General features: G+C 43.7%; 1 pseudogene; it reads right to left on the bottom strand.

Moving 5' to 3' along the window:
- Positions 1,396 to 21,489, bottom strand: LOC110256482 (annotated as a pseudogene).

Below are 22,799 nucleotides of genomic sequence, written 5' to 3'. Positions count from 1 at the left end.
CAAATACATTGTGATATCACTTATACGTGGGATCTGAAATATGGTGTGAATGAACGTATCTGTAGAAACTAAACAAACTGATGGACATGGAGAACACAGATGTGGTTGCCAAGGTGGAGGGTGAAGGCGTGGGATGGATTGGGAGTTTGGGGTTTCTAGGTGCAATCCATAATGTCTGGAGTGGATTGGGAATGAGATCATGCTGCATAGCACAGGGAACTAGATCCAGTCATAATGGATGATGACGGAAGGTAATAGGAGAATAGTATGAACATGCGTATAACTGAGTCACGTTGCTGTAGAGTAGAAATTGACAGAAAGTTCTAAGTCAACTATACAACAATCGCCCAGCGGCTCCAAAGTTCAGTCAGAGCGATGCTGTGAAAATCTGGACTTAACAGCTGGATGACAGGTATTGCAGAGTCCTTATGGCTGGAAGGGCTTGTCTGTCTGGAAGGATTCTGCTCCTTGTGGACATCTGCCTGTCTGTCCATCCATCTCTCCACCTCCCGAGGGGACAGTTTCTAAATCCCATATAGCAGAGGTTCAGGCAGTAGCCGTGACCCACCCATGCTGGCCACCCTCACAGCCTATATCCTTTGAGGTCCCATCCACATACACTGGAAGGTGATGGCCCCATCATTGACCAGAGGGTGCAGCTCCTGGGTACTCCATGCATAGGAAGTCGCACAGGGCAGAGATGCTCTGCAGGTCACCGATGTCCAGTTGGGGGAATTGTAGGCTCAGGGCCTCTGCCTGCAGTTGCTTCACTGCTGCCTGTCCTCTGGGAATGTCCCTTGCTGGCACAGCTCCCACACCATGGGCAATCCTTGTTTGCGTCAGGCACCATTACCACGTGGGTGTTGGACTCATTACTGACGTTGCAGGCCTCCTGCCCCTCCAGGCTCACATAAACAACACACCCTCCCTGCATAGACTGGACCACAATCTCTCCTATCCACCAACACACCTGCACACTCCCTCTTCCCTGCCGGCTCTGATTCTCTTAGGTCCGCATCTTTCATAAAAGTGCCCCCTCCTTCAACTACACAGTTGCTCTTGTCCCATTGAATTTGGGGTTTAAAGACACCAGAGCAAATATCCTCCCTCTGTGATGCTGCCCGTGTTACACTGCTGGCTGCTGAGCTAGAGCCCACGGTCTCAATGTCACCATGCTCCTCAGTTTATGAACCCTCTCTGGCGACTTTCCTGCTGCAAAGGCAGATCTGAGTAGCTGCAGCAGAGCCCACTTGGACCCGCAAAGCTCAGTGGATTTCCTGTCTGACCGGATCCATAACGGGGGTTGTCCCAAGTTATGCTCGCGCTTCTCTTGACCTGCCTTTGGGTCTCTTCCATGTCTGAGCCTTTTTAGCATAGGAACAGTCGGCACACGTGGACCTTTATGAAGAGCCATTTATTCATCTCTTGATTGGTTTACATTATTTGTCATCTACTCCATGTTTCCCTTCCTTGGGGTCAGAGAAGTAATGACATAAGCCTTCACAGAATGAGCAGCCCTCTCCGAGTGGGGACTCAATGGAGACATTTTGGTTCTCTATTTTCTTTTTCATTTTTGCATAGGGCTGTTTTTGATAGTGTAAGTATCCTTTTGGGGAAATCAGGACACAAATTATGCATTGGCCCAGGGGTAGCTCTCAGGGGGAACACCCCATTCTACAAATTTTTTCTCAGAAACAAACTGACCGTGAGGCCCCTCAGCATCTGAGAGCAAAAGGTCCAGGTACACGGGGGTCTCTGCTCCTTCCTCTGGTCTCTTGGGTGCCTCAGGTCCAGTCATGTCAGTTCTCACCCACCCTGGGCAGCAGGCATTCAGGAGGATCTTGTCCCCTGCTCTCTGCTCACTCAGTTTAGATCCTAGCATAGATCCTGGACAACACAGTGACCCCGATTTTCGTCACTCCATAGATCAGATCACACCATCCCTCCTTCCTGTGCACCCCGTTCTTTGTGTCTTCCACAAACTTGTTCATGAGCCCCACCAGCTCCTGCTCTGTGATGGTCTCACTCTTGAACTTCTGCTGCAATTCAGGGCTGCACTCGTTAAGGGCTCTGACACCCTCAGTGCTAGACACATTCACCACTCTGCCTGTAATACAACACATATCCTTATATAGAGACATGAGCACCAGAAGGATATATATATATACCCAGTTCTCCAGGACTTTGGACCCTAAATTTCCAACTGAGATTCAGTGAGCAGTTTGCTAGGAGAAGACGTAAGAGTGCCTCTGTGAGAGAGGGACATGAACTGGCCTTGGATCATCTGCTGAGCATCGTGTATGGATGATGTCAGGGAATGAAATGCTCTAGTGGGGAGGGCAGTGCCCAGATTCCCATAAGAAAAGGCAACTGGTGTATGGAGGAAAATGCTCAGAAAATAAGAGGAGTCCTCGCTGCACTCAGGAGAGTGGCCTCCTTTGGGGCCACCTGAGGGTCTATGGTCACTTGGCCAGTGCTCTAGGACAGGTGTGTCTTGACCTGCCAAGGGCCTGTGGGTTTATGAATGGCAGTTCCTAGGGGATCAGACAGCATTCATCTTGGGAGGCTCAGTCAGAATAAGCTAAAAGCATTCATTTCAGGGTCTGAATTTCATGCATTTTTTTCTGGGTTTGAGTTTTTCTCACTCACGAGTAATGCCTCCAGTCCTGGCTATTGGAGGACAGAGAGGGGCAGTGGAATCTGATAATTTCAGAGATGCCCAGTGAGCATGCCACTGAGAGATTCAAAGGGACCTTAAGAGGGAATGAGAGTAGGACATGATAGGGGCCATCAGAAGCAGGTCTTCCTGGGTGAGGAGGTGCAGATACTATGGAGGGACTGTCCTCAGGTGTGGTTCCTTGCAGTGTCTTTTTGGGTGCAGGAGGGGAGTGGAAATGGGTGCAGCCCCAAGGTAGGAGTTGGCTCATTGTTCCTAAGACTCTAGCATCTTCTGAGACTCCATGGCCACTAAATGTTTCCTCTGCCAGCCAGTCAGAAGGAGGGGAGATGTGTAGGAGACAGACTTGTTGAGGCCATGTCTGGACACAGAGCTGGTAAGTGGGGCTGCAGGTGGAAGCCCTTGGAAGTTACAGTGTGTCCTGCTGAGATGAGATGCTCTCTCTGGACCTGGCTTTTCTGCCCTGGCAGGAGAACCCCTGTCTAAGGTGTCAAGGCAGGTACTGATGTTGAGGGTCAAGTGTCCTGGGAGACTGAGTGACAGTCTCCTCTGGTTGTCACACTGATGGAAAATGAGTAGTTAATGAAAATTGGGGGCAGGAGTTCCCGTCGTGGCTCAGTGGTTAACGAATCCGAGTAAGAATCATGAGTTTGTGTGTTCGATCCCTGGCTTTGCTCAGTGGGTTAAATGTCCGGCATTGCCATGAGATGTGGTGTAGGTCACAGATGTGGCTCAGATCCCACTTTGCGGTGGCTGTGGTATAGGCTGGCAGCTACAACTCTGATAAGACCCCTAGCCTGGGAACATCCATATGCCGCGGGTGCAGCCTTATAAAAGACAAAAAAAAAAAAAAAAAAAGAAAAAGAAAAAATCGTGGGGCAGAGATGAGTAGCAGCTAATTTCCATGTTGTAATTTGATGAAACAAGGAGGCCATTAGATTGAGTGGCTTAAGTTCCCTGGTGGGTTATGGTAGCAATCCAGATTTTGAGCCTGTAAATGCCTCAAGGTGACATAATCAAAACCTTAGGACCACCAGTGACAAAGAGCCACCTGAAGCTCCTGATGCTGCACACAATCCATAACCTCCTTCCTTTCTTTCAGTATTCGCTCCATTATCATGTCTCCCTCTGTACTGTGACAGAACAATCCTCACCACTTCTGGTTTGGTGATTTCTGATTCAAATAGTAGATATTTTTTCCAAAAACATCTTTAAAATTTTATATGCCTTGGAGTTCCCATCTTGGGGCAGTGGAAACTAATCCAACTAGGAAACATGAGGTTGTACCTTTCATCCCTGGACTTGCTCAGTGAGATATGGATCTAGCATTGCCTTAAGCTGTGGTATTTTACAGACATGGCTCTCATCCTACATTGCTGTAGCTGTGGCTTAGGTCAGTAGCTGTAGCTCTGGTAGGACTCCTAGCCTGGGAACCTTCATATACTGCTGGTACAGCCCTAAAAAGCAATAAACAAACAGACAAAGAAACAAATAAATAAAAGTTTCTGTATCTTGATTTATTGCTTAATCTATATTAAATATTGGAACAAACATAAAAATAAAGGCATAAATAGCAGTTGATTTTGGGCAGAATGCAATTAGCAGAAACACAGGAAACCTTAGTAGGTTTATCTGCTCTTCTAAAACTACATGTCCCCCAAGAGGACTCCTGCAAATATTAGTCATATTTCTGATACTGTTGCTCTAGTTGTTAAACAAATTTTGTCCTAAATTTAGGTGCTCGATGATCCTTTGGATGTAAGAGAGCCTTAGGAAAGCACCAGGGGCTGCTCTCTGTAAGGAAGGGTCTAAGCTTGGCCAACAATTGTTCAGTCTTTGATCAGACAAACGGAGAGGAAATGTTAAACCCTTAGAACGTCCTGCCTGAGAAGACTGGCCTTGCTCACTTGGTGTCTAGACTGGCCTTGCTCACCTATGCTAACAGGTGATTATGAAGGGGTCTTGGGCTACCTGGTATGAGCTGGATCTTGGGAATGGCTGAACAGTCAGCTCATGTGACCAACAAGCACCAAGGACACTGGACACTGAGGCCAGAGTGAGCTCCCAGCTGGGCAATGCTCCACATGTGCTCTCTCCTGTTGTTTCAGGGAGAAAGACCTGCTTCCCCCAAGATGTGCTGGGAGAGGACCTGTGGCAGCTCCATCCTGGTCTTTGCTAGACCTGTGCCATGAGATCTTGATCCCTGCTGACCTGAGCCAGTCTCCACTTCCTAGTTCACTCTCATTTGAATGTAACAGATTTTTGGTGAGCTCTGAGTACTTGAATGAAGTATTGACCCTGAGAGTGGTCTGGGATTTCCTGAACTTGTCAAGATTCAGAAGAGTACATTTGGCTCAGCATCTACCACCCAATATGTGTAATATATTCTGTTAGTTGGAGACAAAAGAAAAAGTCAAATGAAGAGACTTAGTGAAAGCTTTAGGGGCAATAATGAATTGATGCTAGTGTGGGCTCCTGAAACCTGAATCAGAAAAAGCCAACAAGCGATGAAAAAGGTGAATCAGGTCACTGTGAGGCGGGAGGAGGGGTGAGAAGATCTGGGTTGAGGCCTAAGGGAAGCCCAGCTGTGACGGGCATGGAGCAAGTTAAAGGCCTCTCAGAGGAGACCTTTGAGTTAAGGTGGGAAGAGAAGAAAGGGCCAGATGTGCAAAGAGCAGCTGGACCAAGCAAGCTTCAGCTGGACAGTTTAGAAGGACCTGTGGCCACAGAACCTGGCTAGGTAAAGACACAGCTATGAGGCCAGTGACGCTGAGCTGGAAAAGGAACAGGGCCTATAGCAGAGGTCAGAGGCAGTCAGAGCTCAGATCTTGCCAGAAACACTACAGCTTGGGCTTCAATCAGACTCACCTTGTAGTTTTATAGAGGCAGAAGCTCTGTGCACACACCTTGGGTTCCCAAGACTTTGGTTTTCAAAATCAGTTCTGTTCTAATATGAAATGGTGTGGGAATACCAGCTTTTAGGGCTGAAAGAGAACTCTGTTAAAAAAACACTAGTCTTATGTGAAAATGCAGAAAATGGCAGCTCTTTGTAATACGTATTCATTTATTTTTCTCTTTCTCTCTTTCTCTCTTTCTTTCTTTCTTTCTTTCTTTCTTTCTTTCTTTCTTTCGCGCTGCTCATAGGCATATCGATTTCCCAGGTTAAGGGTCAAATTGGCACCATAGCTGCCATTCTACACCACAGCCGAGCAACATAGGAACTAAGTTGTATTTGCTACCTACACCGTAACTCATGACAAAGCTGGATCCTTCACTGAGTGAGGCCAGGGATTGAAACTGCATCCTCCATGCATAGTAGTTGGGTTTGTTACCCTTGAGCCAGGGTGGGAACTCCTGTGCTGTGTGTTGTGGTGAATATTAATGAATGTCTGAGTTTACTTCACAGCATTTGCCAGTGAGCATTTCAGGGATTGATCATGCTGTAGAGTCTTTTACGATGGCACAATCAGGGGAGGCTAAGTAAAGGGAGCTACATATTTGATCTCTGTGTCCCATGCTTTGCAATATTTTATTTATGTCAAAATAAGTAAAAAATTCACTGATCTGCTCCAAAGTTCATTGAGAGATTCTGTGAAAATCTGGACTCAGTCCTTAACTGTCTGACCAAAGGTATTGCAGGGACCCTCCAACTGGAAAGACTTGTCAGTCTGCCAGCATTATGCTACCTTTGGCCACCAGTCAGTCCCCCTCTCTTAGATCCCAAAGCTGAGTTTCAGCCAGCAGCCCTGACAGAGCCATGTTGGCCAACAATGAAGCAAGGGACTGTGGGAGCAGTGTACATTGCACATATAGCTAAAGGAGCTTGGAGGGGCATGTTGCTCACATTTTACTTTGCAGTGGCAGCAGGGAGCACTCTTCCTTCAGTCTGGTAGGGGGATAGACCCCCCAAAAGTTGCCAGGCCTCCAGCAACAGAGAGAGCCATCTCACAACAGATAGTGAGCAGCCCATGCCCTTGGGACTATAGAGAATGCTATCTAGACTGGCCATACAGAGGAGTGGCTTCAGAAATGCACTCACCCATGCAGCTACATAGAGCAGCATTTATAGCCTTCCCAACAAATGGACGGATGGCAGAAGTGTCTGCTCCTTTTGCCAAGTGCAGGAAATCACCCTGAGAGCTACCTGGAAGCAGGAGGGTTTGCAGAAGCCAGTGCTGCCCCCACCCTACCACTACCAAAGCAAGCCTATGAACCATGTACCCCTGCCATGTCAGGCACCCATGTCCTAGCAGCCACCTGGCTCCAGGGGAGGTAGCATAACACCACAGCTCCCATCATGAGTTCTGGGCATGTGTGAGCTACGACCAACCCCAAGAACTCCAAGACTTGGCACCAGATGTGACACCTACATCCCCTCTGTCAAGGGGACAATAAACATAGAAATTTAGACATTATGGGATGACAAAGAAATAGCTATCAGACAAAAGAACAAGACAAAAGCACACAAAAACAGCTTTGTGAAGAGGAGATAGGTCATGTACCAAATAAAGATTTCAGAGTGATGACAGTAAAGATGATCCAAGATCTTGGAAAAATGGAGGCACAGACAGAGAAGTGGCAAGAAATGCCTAACAAAGTATACGAAGATGTAAAGCACAAGCTAACTCAGGTGGATAGCACAGTATCTGAAATGAAAAACACACTAGAAGGAATCAACAGCAGGATAATGGAGGAAGAGGAACAAAGATGTGATGCGGAAGACAGAGTGGTGGAAATCCCTGCCACAGGAAAAAATAAAGAAAAAAGAATGATTGGACTGAGGAGAGGCTAAGGGTCCTCTGGGACAATATTTCACATTCCAACACTGGCATTATAGGGGCCCCAGAAGGAGAGGAGAGAGAAAGGGCCAGAGGAGATATTGAAAGAGATTGTAAGCAGAAATTTCCCTAATATGGGAAAGGAGACACTCACTCAAGTTGAGGAAGCACAGAGAAGCCTCCATAGGATAAGCCCAGGGTGCACACAGCAGTACACAAACAACACAAACTGACAAAAATTAAATACAAAGAAACAATATCAAAAGAAGCTATAAGGTAAAAGCAACACATAACATACAAGGGAACCCCCATAAGGACAACAGCTGACTTTTCAGCACAATCTCTGCAAGGTGGAACTGAATGGCAAGACATATTTAAGGTGATGAAGGGGCAGAATCTAGAAGCAAGAATACTATAACCAGTAAGGCTCTCATTCATAGTTGATCAAAAGCTTTTCAGGGAAACAAGGCTAAGAGATTTCAGCCCCTCTAAACCAGATGTACAACAAGTATTAAGGGAATTTTTCTGGGAAGAAAAGAAAAAAACCAAAAGTAGGAAGAAGAACATTTCAAAAAAAGGAAACACACTAGTAGAGACAAAGATAATATAAAGATAGACTATCACCCATTAAAAAATATGCTACCCAAACCAGGAAACATAGGAAGATAACACTAATGCAGAACACTGAAAATATATCCAAAAATAAGAGAAGCGCAACCCAAACAATTCTGTACACATAGAGTTGGTTATCTCCAAACCTAATGGAAACCTCAAACCAAAGACTATATGGACACCCACATTACAAAAAGAAAAAGCGATCTAAACACAATACTCTATGTAGTCAGCAAATCACAGGTGAGTGCAACAAAAGAGGAAGGGAAGAAAACAAGACCCAAAGTGGAATTCCCAAAGCATGAGCAAGATGACAATAAACCCATACTTATCCATAACTACACTGAACGTAAATGGCTTAAAGGCTCCAACTAAAAGACACAGACTGGCTGGATGGATACAAAAGCAAGACATGCATATATGCTGTTAACAAGAGACCCCCTTTATACCTAAAGACACAAACAGACTGAAAATGAGGAGATGGAAGCAGCTATTCCATGCAAATGGAACTCAAAGGAAAGCAGGAAAAGCAAAGCGCATATCAGACAAAATCGACATTCAAGGAAAGAATGCCCCAAGAGCCAAAAGACACTACATAATGATCCAAGGATCTATGCAAGAAGAGGATATAACATTTGTAAAGACACACGCACCTAACATCGGAGTACCTCAATATACAAGGCAACTGCTGACAGCCATAAAGGGAGAAATAAACAGCAACCCAATAATATTGGAGGACTCTAACACCCCACTTGCATCAAGGACAGGTCCTCCACACAGAAAACCAACAGGGAAACAGAGGCTTTAAATGACACCCTAGACCAGATAGATTTATCTGGTATTTATCTGATCCCCAATCAGAAGAATACATATTGTTCTCAAGTGCACATGGAGTATTCTCTAGGATAGATGACATCTCGGGCTACAAAGCAAGCCTTGGTAAAGGGTAAAAGTTGAAATTTCATTCAAGCATTTTCTGCAACCACAATGCTCAGAGACTAGAAGTCAACCACAAGGAAAAAATGGCAAAAAAACCACACTCTTGGCAGCTAAATAGTATGCTCCTGAACAACCAGTGGATCATTGAAGAAATCAAAGAAGAAACCTAAAGATATTTAGAGGCACTTGACAGTGAAGATTCAACAATCCAAACCTCTGCAAAAGCAGATCTGAGAGGAAGTTTACAGCAATACAATTCTATCTCAGGTAAAAAGAAAAAACTCAAATAAAAAACCTAACTTTACACCTAAAATGACTAAAACTTGAGGAAAAAACAAAGCCCAAAGTTAGTAGAAGGAATGACATCATAAATATCAGACCAATAATAAATGAAATGGAGACAAAACAATAGAGAAGATCAATGAAACCAAAAGTTTGTTCTTTGATAAGGTCAACAAGATTGATAAACATTTAGCCAGACTCATTAAGAAAAAAATAGGAGGGGACTCAAATCAATGAAATTAGAAATAAAAAGGTGAAATTTTAACTGACTCCTCAGAAATACAAAAAATCCTCAGAGACTCCTATAAGCAGCTATATGCCAAGAAAATGGATAACCTAGAAGAAATGAACAGACTCTTACAAAGGTACAGACTAGCATGTCTGAGCCAAGAAGCAATTGAATATACGAATAGACCAATCACAAGTACTGAAATTGAAAATGTGATTGAAAAACTTCCCCAAAACAACAGTCCAGGACCAGAGGGCTATACAGGCGACTTCTACTGAACATCCAGAGAAGAGTTAACACTTATTCTTTTGAAACTCTTCCAAAAAGTTTGCTCATTCTATGAGGCCACCATCACCCTGAAACTAAGAACTGAGAAAGATACCACACACACGCAAAATATTACAGGCCAATATCTTTGATGAATATAGACCCCCTAAATCCTCACAAAATTTTAGCCAACTGAATCCAAGAACACATAAAAATGATCATACCACCATGACCTGGTTTCACCCCAGGTTCACACAGATGTTTCAGCCTCCACAAATCAATGAACATCATGCACCACATGAACAAAAGAAAAGTCAAGAACCACATGATCATCTCAATGGATGCACAAAAAGCATTTGACAATGTCCAACATCCATTCATGGTAAAACCTCTTACCAAGGTGTGTACAGAAAGAACCTACCTTAACATAATAAAAGCCATTCATAACAAACCCACAGCCAGTATACTGCTCAATGGAAAAAAGCTGAAAGTCTTCCTGATAAAATCTGGAACAAGACAAGGATGTACACTGTCAGCACTTTTATTCAAGTCAGTATTGGAAGTCGTAGACACAGCCATTAGACAAACAGAAGAAATAAAGTTATCTAAATGGGAAGAGCAGAGGTAAAATTGTCACTGTATGCAGATGACATGATACTATATATATAGAAAAGCCTAAAGACTCCACACAAAAACTGCTTGAGCTGATCAAAAAAGTCAGCAAAGTAGCAGCATATAAGGTTAACATTCAGAAATCAGTAACATTTTTGCATACTAATGATGAAATATTAGAAATGGAATATAAAAATACAATACCCTTTAAAATTGCAGCCCCAAAAATTAAATCCCTAGGAATACGCCTGACCAAAAAGGTGAAAGACACATATGCTGAGAACTATAAAACATTAATCAAGAAACTTAAAGAGGATTCATGGAGTTCCCATCAAGGCTCAGTGGTTAACAAATCCGACAAGGAACCATAAGTTTATGCTCAGTGGGTTAAGAATCCGGCCTTGAGCTATGGTGTAGGTCGCAGACGCAGCTTGGATCCTGAATTGCTGTAGCTCTGGCATAGGCCGGTGGCTACAGCTCCAATTGGACCCCTAGCCTAGAAACCTCCATATGCTGTGGGTGTGGCCCTAGAAAAGACAAAATGACAAAAAAAGAAAAAGAAAATTAAAGAGGATTCAAAGAGAGAGAGAGGACAAGATGGCGGAGGAGTAGGGAGACATGCTCACCCTCTCCCACAAACACAACAAAAAAAGCACATCTACAGAATAAATGGCTCGCACAGAACAGCAACCAATCACTGGCAGAGGAACCTAAACTCCAATAACGGCAAGAAGTTCGTGACATTACTGGGCAGAACGGGAGAAAAGAGGAGAGTGAGAAAAGGTGAATCCGAGCGGGACGGGCGCTCCCGAAAGGGAACTGCAGAGGAGAAAGGGATCCCACACCCTGGAAAGTCACCTACCGGGGGAAAGATCAAACGAACCCGAGGAATCTCCAGATGCAGAGAAGAGTGTAGCAGTAAGTTGGAGTACGGAAAAGCCGATCAAGAACCCAACGGACCATCTGAACTACCGGCACAGTCACCAAAAATTGAGACGCCTGGGTGGGGGCTGGGCACCGAATCCTCGGCTCCAGAGGTTAGTCCCCGGGAAAGGGCCGGGGGACGCCTGGGTGGGGGCTGGGCACCGAGACCTTGCCTCCGAAGGTTAGTCCCTGAGAAAGGGCTGGGGGATGCCTGGGTGGGGGCTGGGCACCGAGACCTCGGCCCAGGAGGTTAGTCCCCGAGAAAGGGCCGGGGGACGCCTGGGTGGGGGCTGGGCACCGAGACCTTGGCCCAGGAGGTTAGTCCCCGGGCTGGGGGGGGGTGCGGGGCAGAGCAGAAACTGCTTGGGAGGTCTAGAAACCATTTGACGGGGCAGAGACTGCCTGGGAGATTAGAAAACAAAGCTGTCGCAGAGGAAGGGAACAATACTCTAGGGGCGGGGAAGTGGAAAGCTGCATCAGAGGGAACCTGGGAGAAGGGCCTGGTCTGCGCCCGTGCTGGGGAGGGGAGAGAAGAAGGGGTGGGTCCCCATAGAATACCCCCCACGCCACAGCAAGCTTACAGGCCCCACTAGCTAGCAGAAAGCTGTGCTTCCCAGTGCATTCCCTCCCCCACCCCCGCCACCCCCCACGTTCTCGCTGAACCTGGGGCTGCCTGCCATCCAGGAGGGCTGGCCTCAACAATTGCCTGAAGCCTACCACCGCAGGGGCTGTCCCTGCACAGGCCTGCTTGCCCTTTGGAGGGGCTACACTTCCGCAGAGCAGCACCAAACACCACCAGCCCCCGAGAAAAGGCCTGCAGCCCAGAAAAGCTAGAACAAGCCTAGCCAGGCCGTGAATAGATCGGCCTAATTCTCGGATGGTTTTTCTGAGTCGGGCTGCCCCGGGGAGGAGCCTCTTGGGTCTCCAACAGCCCTGCTACCCGCCCAGGCCCCCAGGGGGTGCTGAGACCTAGTGGACCAGCTGCATAGGACTGCCAGCTCCAGGCAGGACCCCCTGCAGCCCAGAAAAGCTGCAGCAAGCCTGGCCGAGTCGGGAAAAGATCTCAGATGGTTTTTCTGAGTCGGACTGCCCCGGGGAGGAGCCTCTTGGGTTTCCAGTGGCCCTGCTACCCGCCAAAGCCCCCAGGGGGTGCCCCACTCCCGCGGAATAGCTGCTCAGCACCACCAGCCCCCTGGAAGAGCCCCTGCAGCCCAGAAAAGCTGCAACAAGCTCGGCCAGACTGTGAAAAGATCTGCCTACATTCTCAGGCTGTCCTTCTGAGTTGGGCTGCCCTAAGGAAGAGCCTCTTAGGTTCTCAGTGACCCAGACAGCTGCTCCAGCCCCCAGGGGGTGCTGCACTCCTGAGGAACAGCTGCCCAACACCGCCAACCCCCTGCAAGAACCCCACAGCCTAAAAACACCAGAGCAAGCTCTGCATGACCAAGTGAAATCTGCTACCATCGTGGTGTGGACCTCCCAGTCCTGTCTGCCCTCAGGAAGCCCTCCTTTGCTTCAAAGAAACACTGTTAGCCCCATCAACACTCCAGAAAAGCCACACTGCCTCAAAAAAAGATTGACCAACAATGCCAGCCCTCAGGAAATAATCCACGGCAGTGACAAGGCAAACACTGCCCGATAATGGAGAGTACAACTCCCTCAGGAGACAGAAAACAACAAGCAAGATGAAGAAGCTGAGAAACCACCCCCAGTCAAACCAACAGGAGAACTCACCTAAAACAGTCAGCAATGAAACAGATCTCTGCAGTCAGACAGACCTGGAGTTCAAAAGAGAAATAGTGAAAATACTGAAGGAATTAAGAGAAGATATGAACAGTAATGCAGATAACCTCAGAAAGGAACTAGAAAATATAAGGAGGAGCCAAGAAAAACTAGAACATTCATTTGCAGAGACGCAAACTGAACTAGGGGCAGTAAAAACCAGAATGAATAATGCAGAAGAACGAATCAGTGATATGGAAGATAGAATAATGGAAATCACTCAATCCAGTCAACAGACAGAAAACCGAATCAAAAAACTGGAAAGCAATATAAGAGACCTATGGGATAATATAAAGCGGGCCAATCTACGCATAATAGGAATTCCAGAAGGAGTAGAAAAAGATAAGGGGATGGAAAATATATTTGAAGAAATTATCGATGGAAACTTCCCAAATCTAAAGGATACTGGGTTCAAGATACAAGAAGCACAGAGGGCCCCAAACAAACTGAACCCAAACAGACCCACACCAAGACACAGCATAATAAAAATGGCAAAAGTTAGTGATAAAGAGAGGATCCTAAAGGCAGCAAGAGAAAAACAGAATGTTACCTACAAGGGAACCCCCATAAGAATATCAGCTGATTTCTCTACAGAAACACTACAGGCCAGGAGGGAATGGCAAGAGATATTTAAAGTGCTCAAAGGAAAAAATATGCAACCTAGAATACTCTATCCAGCAAGAATATCATTTAAAATAGAAGGGGAAATAAAAATTTTTCCCAACAAACAAAAACTTAAAGAATACAGCAACACAAAACCCAGGTTAAAGGAAATATTGAAAGGGCTTCTCTAAACCAAAAAGAAAGGAAGGAAAGGGAAGAAAAAAGAAAAGAAAAAAAAAGAAGAAGAAGAAGAAAAGGAAGAACTAGGACTGAGGAAACCGCAATCAGAGAGCAGTCACTCAAATAAGCCAGCATACAGATTTAATCATGAACATGCTTCAAACAAAATAAAATTAAAAAGAAAGAAATAAAAAAGAGTCATCAAAACCATAAAATGTGGGCAAGGGATGTTAGGAAGTAAATAACCCTTTTTGTTTGTTTGTATGTTTCTCTTCTTAATTTTAATATAGTAATGAAGTGTTTGAACTTACAGGACCATCAGGCTAAAACACACAATTATGGGAAGGGGTTAGCATATTTAAAAAACAGGGCAACCACAAGCCAAAACCAAATATTACATTTGCAAAAATGAAAAAAAAATACACTCAAGCAGATAACAACAGGAGACCATCCAACCAAAAAAAAAAAAAAAAAAAAAAAAAAGGAAGAATGGAGAACCATAGAATCACCTGGAACACGAGGTTCAAATGGCAATAAATAATCATCTATCAATTATCACCTTAAATGTCAATGGACTGAATGCCCCAATCAAAAGACACAGAGTGGCTGAGTGGATAAAAAGGCAAAAACCTTCAATATGCTGCCTACAAGAAACTCACCTTAGGAAAAAGATACATATAGATTGAAAGTGAAAGGGTGGGGAAAAATATTTCACGCCAATAGACATGACAGAAAAGCAGGAGTCGCAACGCTCATATCAGACAAAATAGACTTTAAAACAAAAGACATAAAGAAAGACAAAGAAGGACACTACTTAATGATTAAGGGATCCATCCAAGGAGAGGATGTTACTATCATCAACATATATGCCCCAAATATAGGAGCACCCAGATACATACAACAAATATTAACAGACATAAAGGGAGATATTGATGAGAATACAATCATAGTAGGAGACCTAAATACCCCCCTCACATCAATGGACAGATCCTCTAGACAGAAAACCAATAAAGCAACAGAGATCCTAAAGGAAACAATAGAAAAGTTAGACTTAATTGATATCTTCAGGACACTACATCCAAAAAAATCAGAATACACATTCTTCTCAAATGCTCATGGAACATTCTCAAGAATCGACCACATATTGGGACACAAAGCGAATCTCAATAAATTTAGGAGCGTAGAAATTATCTCAAGTATCTTCTCTGACCACAATGCCATGAAATTAGAAATCAACCATGGGAAAAGGAAAGAGAAAAAACCTGCTACATGGAGGCTAAACAACATGCTACTAAAAAACCAATGGGTCAATGAGGAAATCAAGAAGGAAATTAAAAACTACCTTGAAACAAATGATAATGAAGACACAACCTCTCAAAATCTATGGGATGCTGTGAAAGCAGTGCTCAGAGGGAAATTTATAGCAATCCAGGCCTTTCTCAAAAAAGAAGAAAGATCCCAAATTGACAACTTAACCCTCCACCTAAACGAATTAGAAAAAGAAGAACAAAAAAGTCCTAAAGTCAGCAGAAGGAAGGAAATTATAAAGATCAAAGAAGAAATCAATAAAATAGAGACTCAAAAAACAATAGAGAAAATTAATAAAACCAAGAGCTGGTTCTTTGAAAAGGTGAACAAAATTGACAAACCCCTGGCCAGACTCACTAAAAAGAGGAGAGAAAGAACCCAAATAACCAAAATTATAAATGAAAAAGGAGAAATCACAACGGATACAGCAGAAATACAAAAAACCATAAGAGAATACTATGAACAACTATATGGCAACAAGTTTGACAATCTGGAAGAAATGGACAATTTTCTAGAATCTTACAGCCTGCCAAAACTGAATCAAGCAGAAACAGACCAACTGAACAGACTGATCACTAGAAATGAAATTGAAGAGGTCATAAAATCACTCCCTACAAATAAAAGTCCAGGACCAGATGGCTTCACAGGTGAATTCTATCAAACATATAAAGAGGAATTGGTGCCCATCCTCCTTAAACTCTTTCAAAAGGTTGAAGAAGAAGGAATACTCCCAAAGACATTCTATGATGCCACCATCACCCTCATTCCAAAACCAGGCAGAGATACCACCAAAAAAGAAAACTATTGGCCAAAATCATTGATGAATATAGATGCAAAAATTCTCAACAAAATCTTAGCCAACCGAATCCAACAACATATCAAAAAAATTATACACCATGACCAGGTTGGGTTCATCCCAGGTTCACAAGGATGGTTCAACATACGCAAATCAATCAGCATCATACACCACATTAACAAAAGAAAAGTCAAAAATCATATGATCATCTCAATAGACGCAGAAAAAGCATTTGACAAAGTTCAACATCCATTCATGATCAAGACCCTCGCCAAAGTGGGTATAGAGGGAACATTCCTGAATAAAATCAAAGCCATTTGTGATAAACCCACAGCAAATATAATACTCAATGGGGAAAAACTGAAAGCCTTCTCACTCAAATCTGGAACAAGACAGGGATGCCCACTCTCACCACTGCTCTTCAACGTAGTTTTGGAAGTCCTGGCCACAGCAATTAGACAAACAAAAGAAATAAAAGGCATCCATATAGGAAGAGAAGAGATCAAACTGTCACTGTATGCAGATGACATGATACTATACCTATAAAACCCTAAGGACTCAACCCCAAAACTCCTTGAGCTGATTAATAAATTCAGCCAAGTATCAGGATATAAGATTAACATTCAGAAGTCAGTTGCATTTCTGTATACCAGCAATGAAACATTAGAAAAAGAATACAGGAGTTCCCGTCATGGCGCAGTGGTTAACGAATCCGACAAGGAACCTTGAGGTTGCAGGTTCGGTCCCTGCCCTTGCTCAGTGGGTTAATGATCCGGTGTTGCCATGAGCTGTGGTGTAGGTTGCAGACGCGGCTTGGATCCTGCGTTGCTGTGGCTCTGGCGTAGGCCGGTGGCTACAGCTCCGATTAGACCCCTAGCCTGGGAACCTCCATATTCCGCGGGAGCGGCCCAAGAAATAGCAACAATAACAACGAAAAGACAAAAGACAAAAAAAAAAAAAAAAAAAAAAAAAAAAAGATCTCATTGCTTACAGCCTCGGACAATGAACTACAATTAAAAAAAAAAAGAAAGAAAGAAAAGGAATACAAAAGTACGATACCTTTTAAAATTGTAGCTCACAAAATCAAATACCTCAGAATACACCTGACCAAAGAGGTAAAGGACCTATATGCCGAGAACTATAAAACTTTAATCAAAGAAATCAAAGAAGAAGTAAAGAAATGGAAAGATATTCCATGTTCCTGGATTGGGAAAATCAATATTGTAAAAATGGCCATACTACCCAAAGCAATCTATAGATTCAATGCAATCCCTATCAAATTACCCAGGACATTTTTCACAGAACTAGAACAAACAATCCAAACATTTATATGGAACCACAAAAGACCCAGAATCGCCAAAGCAATCCTGAGAAACAAAAAACAAGCAGGAGGCATAACTCTCCCAGACTTCAAGAAATACTACAAAGCCACAGTCATCAAAACAGTGTGGTACTGGTATCAAAACAGACAGACAGACCAGTGGAACAGAATAGAGAATCCGGAAATAAACCCTGACACCTATGGTCAATTAATCTTTGACAAGGGAGGCAAGAACATAAAATGGGAAAAAGAAAGTCTATTCAGCAAGCATTGCTGGGAAACCTGGATAGCAACATGCAAAGCAATGAAACTAGAACACACCCTCACACCATGCACAAAAATAAACTCCAAATGGCTGAAAGACTTAAATATACGACAGGACACCATCAAACTCCTAGAAGAAAACATAGGCAAAACACTCTCTGACATCAACATTATGAATATTTTCTCAGGTCAGTCTCCCAAAGCAATAGAAACTAGAGCAAAAATAAACCCATGGGACCTCATCAAACTGAAAAGCTTTTGCACTGCAAAGGAAGCCAAAAAGAAAACAAAAAGACAACTTACAGAATGGGAGAAAATAGTTTCAAATGATGCAACTGACAAGGGCTTAATCTCTAGAATATACAAGCAACTTATACAACTCAACAGCAAAAAAACCAATCAATCAATGGAAAAATGGGCAAAAGACCTGAATAGACATTTCTCCAAAGAAGATATACAGATGGCCAACAAACACATGAAAAAATGCTCAACATCGCTGATTGTAAGAGAAATGCAAATCAAAACTACCATGAGATACCACCTCACACCAGTCAGAATGGCCATCATTAATAAATCCACAAATAACAAGTGCTGGAGGGGCTGTGGAGAAAAGGGAACCCTCCTGCACTGTTGGTGGGAATGTCAACTGGTACAGCCACTATGGAGAACAGTTTGGAGATACCTTAGAAATCTATACATAGAACTTCCATATGACCCCGCAATCCCACTCTTGGGCATATATCCGGACAAAACTCTACTTAAAAGAGACACATGCACCCGCATGTTCATTGCAGCACTATTCACAATAGCCAGGACATGGAAACAACCCAAATGTCCATCCACAGATGATTGGATTCGGAAGATGTGGTATATATACACAATGGAATACTACTCAGCCATAAAAAAGGATGACATAATGCCATTTGCAGCAACATGGATGGAACTAGAGAATCTCATCCTGAGTGAAATGAGCCAGAAAGACAAAGACAAATACCATATGATATCACTTATAACTGGAATCTAATATCCAGCACAAATGAACATCTCCTCAGAAAAGAAAATCATGGACTTGGAGAAGAGACTTGTGGCTGCCTGATGGGAGGGGGAGGGAGTGGGAGGGATCGGGAGCTTGGGCTTATCAGACACAACCTAGAATAGATTTACAAGGAGATCCTGCTGAATAGCATTGAGAACTTTGTCTAGATACTCATGTTGCAACAGAACAAAGGGTGGGGGAAAAAATGTAACTGTAATGTATACATGTAAGGATAACCTGACCCCCTTGCTGTACAGTGGGAAAAAAAAATATCAGTAACTGAAGAATAAAATAAATAAATAAATAAAATAAAGAAAAAAAAAAGAGGATTCAAAGAAATTGAAAGAATTTCCATGCTCCAGGTTTGGAAGAATTCATATCATAAAACTGGCCATACTACCCAAAGCAATCTACAGATTCAATGCAATCCCCATCACATTACCCATGACATTTTTCACAAAGCTGCAACAAAATAAAATTATATGGAACCGTAAAAGACCAAGAATTGCCAAAGCGATCCTGAGGAATAAAATCCAAGCAGGAAGCATAACTCTCCCCAACTTCAGGCAATATTGCAAAGCTACAGTAATCAAGAGAGTGTGGCACTTTTACCAAAACACACATATAGAGCAATGGAACCAAATAGAGAACCCAGAAATAAACCCAGACACCTACAGCTATTTAATCCTTAACAAAGGAGGCAAGAATATAAACTAGGAAAAAGACAGGCCTTTAGGAAGTGGTGCTGGGAAAACTGGACAGCCACATGTAAATCCATGCAACTGGAACACATCCTTACCCCATGCATAAAAATAAACTCAAAATGCCTTAATGACTTAAATGTAAGACAAGACACCATAAAACTCCAAGAAGAGAACAAAGGCAAAATATTCTCTGACATTAACCTTGCAAATTTTCTCAGGTCAATCTCTCAAGGCAACATAAAGAAAAGTAAAAGTAAACCAATGGGACCTAATCAAACTGACAAGCTTTTGCACAGCAAAGGAAACCATAGCAAAACCAAAAAGACAACATGTGGATTGGGAGAAAATAATTTCCAATGATGTAACTAACAAGGGCTTAATTGCTAAAATACATCAACAACTTAAAAAATTCAAGAGCAAAAAACCCAACCACCCAAATGAAAAATGGGGGAGAGACCTGAACAGACATTTCTCCAAACAAGATGTACAGATGGCCAAGAAGCACAGGAAAAAAATGCTCAATATCACTAAGTATCAGAGAAATGCAAATCAAAACTTCTATGAGGTATCCTCTCACACCTGTCAGAATGGCCATTATTAACAAGTCAGCAAATAACAAATGGTGGAGAGGGTGTGGAGAAAAGAGTACCCTCCTACACTGTTGGTGGGAACGTAAATTGGAGGATAATGAGAGAAAAAAGAATATATGACTGGGTCACTTTACTGTACATTTAGAAATTGACAGAACAGTGAAAGTCAATCATAATAAAATTTTCTTAAATAAAAATAAAATAAAACATGGAAACAGAAACAACAAAAACACTACAGTGAGATACCACTGCACACTGGTCAGAATGGCTATCATTAATAAGTCTAGTGAGGATAAAAGAGAATCCGCCTACACTGTTGGTGGGAATGTAAATTGGTAAAACCACTGTGGAAAACAGTATGGAGGTACACCAGAAAACTAAATATCAAACTACCATATGATCCATCATCTCACTCCTGGGCATATAGCCAGACAAAACTTCCATTAAAAGATACACGCACCCCTATGTTCATTGCGGCACTATCTGCAATAGCCAAGCCATGAAAACAACATAAATGTCCATTGAGAGATCAACGGATTAAGAAGATGTGGTGCCTATACACAGGGAATACTACTCAGCCAAAAAAAGAACAAAATAATGCCATTTGTAACAACATGGATGGAAAAAAAGATCCTCATACTAGGTGAAGTAAGTCAAAAAGAGAAAGACAACTATCATATGATTTCACTATATAAGAGGAATCTGAAATATGGCACAAATGAACCTATCTACAGAAATGAAACAAACTCATGGACATGGGGAAGAGACTTGTGGTTGCTAAGGGGGAGGGTGATGGAGTGGGATGGACTGGGAGTTTGGGGATAGCATGTGCAAAGTACTGCATTTGGAGTGGATAAGCAATGAGGTCCTTCTGTGTGGCACAGGGAATTATATCCAATCATCAGTGATGGCACAGGATGGAAGATAATAAGAGAATAAGTGACCCAGTTAGTTATATATATATAACTGGGTCACTTTGCTGTACAGCAGAAGTGGACAGAATGTTACAAATAAACTGTAAATAAAAATTGGCTGACAGCTCCAAATCTCAATCAGAGTGATACTGTGAAAATCTGGACTCAGTCCTTCAGAGTTTGATGAAAGGTATTGCAGGGGCCTTTATGGCTGGCAAGGCTTGTAAAAATCTGGAAGGATTCTGCTCCTTGTGACCCTCAGTCTCTCTGCCTCCCTAGGCAAGAGGTCCTAGATTCCACAGCAGAGGTTCAGGCAGTAGACCCTACGCACCCATGCTGGTCACCCTTACAGGCTGTATCCTTTGAGGTCACATCCACTTACCCTGGAGGATAATGGCCCTGTTGCTGACCAGCATGTATAGCCCTCAGGTACTCCTTGCATGGAAAGTCCTTCAAGATGCAGATGCTCTGCTGGTCATCAGTGTCCAGCTGGTAGAAGCATGGGCTCAGGTCCTCCACCTGCATTTTTGCTTCATTGCTGCCTGGCCTTACACCATGTCCTGCCCCATGAGCACGATGTCACCAGAGAATTGCCTGCACAGGTCTTGCACTATGGCGAAGCCAATACCCTTGTTGGAGCCAGTCAGCAACACCACAAAGCTGTTGAATAACATGGCCGCATGTGGTGTGTGTGGGGCCCTGGTGTGGAGAGTGGAGGGTGGCAGCTGTGCAAAGGGCAGGAGGTGGTAACAGAGAAGCCAGTTAGGCTAGAGCTGGGATCTACTATGTCTGGGATCCAGGACTGTGACTCTTAGGGGTCTAAGTCCTGGTTCTGCCCTCCCTCCAAGGACCAACCAATGTTGCAGTAGGTTCCTAATAACTGAGTCCTGACTCTATTCTACCCCCACCCCCCCGCCCCGTGCAACATTCAGAGTCAAACCTGGAAACAGCTGTTTTTTGATCCCACCTCTGAGTTGCACATGGGTTGGATGGGTGGGGATTGGTTGGTGAAGGGTCGGTAGGGGCCTGGGGAGTCCTGGCAGTTGGCCAGAAAATATTTTGGAGGGAGATCTCCAAAAAGAGAATAAGGAGTGCCAATTCATCATTCCCTCCAGAATGGCAATGATGGCTTTATTTTTAATGCCATAATTTTAAAACATTACCAAGAGTGATTGCTTCTGAGGACAGAGTTTCTGGAACTTGCTTAAGAGGAATTCGGCAGTGAATGAGAGAAAACAGTCCTGTGATTCAATTTTCCTGTGGGCAGGGTACCTGGCTCTGTGGGAGTCCCAGCGTTGCTCCAGGTGTGAGGTATGTTTTTGAAACTCATACTCTGCCTAACCACTGATTGGACTATTTACTCAATGCTTACATAATTCATAGGATTGCTAAAGGTGCCTACGTATTGGTTTTGTTTATACCAAAACAAATTAGTGGGATATTGAATTCTTTGTTATTTGCTCTGCAGGTCTTCAATGTCCAGCTGGTGGAAGCATAGATCTAAGCTCTCAGCCTCCAGCTGCCTGTACCATAGCCCAGCCCTGTGCCACATCCCTTACAGAGAGCACTGTGTCCCTTGAGAACTGCTGCACTGATCACTAATGAGGGTGAAGCCGATGCCCCTGTTGGCATCTGTCACCAGTGCCATATGAGTGTTTGATGACATGGCCAGGTTTAGGTCTTGCTGGGCTCCATCCTGGATAGTGGACCAGACTGTGGGTCCTGGGCACTGAGCTGGCTGAGATGTGGTCTCTGTTAGAGTTGAGAACCCCAGAAGCACTATGTCTTAGGATCCAGTGCTCTGACTCCTACAGACCTCAGCCCTGCTTCTGCCCTCCATCCAGGGAGGGGCCAAATATTCCAGAGTATTCCCAAAAGCCACTTCCTGGCACCACATTCTCCTTATTGCTACAACCTGAGCCATCCTGGACACAACCCTCCTTGGATCTGTCCTCTGAGATGCACAGTGGTTTCCTAGTGGACA

The sequence above is a fragment of the Sus scrofa genome, chromosome 13 (assembly GCF_000003025.6).
Source record: "Sus scrofa isolate TJ Tabasco breed Duroc chromosome 13, Sscrofa11.1, whole genome shotgun sequence".
In the NCBI taxonomy this organism is placed as follows: domain Eukaryota; kingdom Metazoa; phylum Chordata; class Mammalia; order Artiodactyla; family Suidae; genus Sus; species Sus scrofa.
Note: the sequence above shows the minus strand (reverse complement) of the source record. Positions and strands in the feature narration are given on the sequence as shown.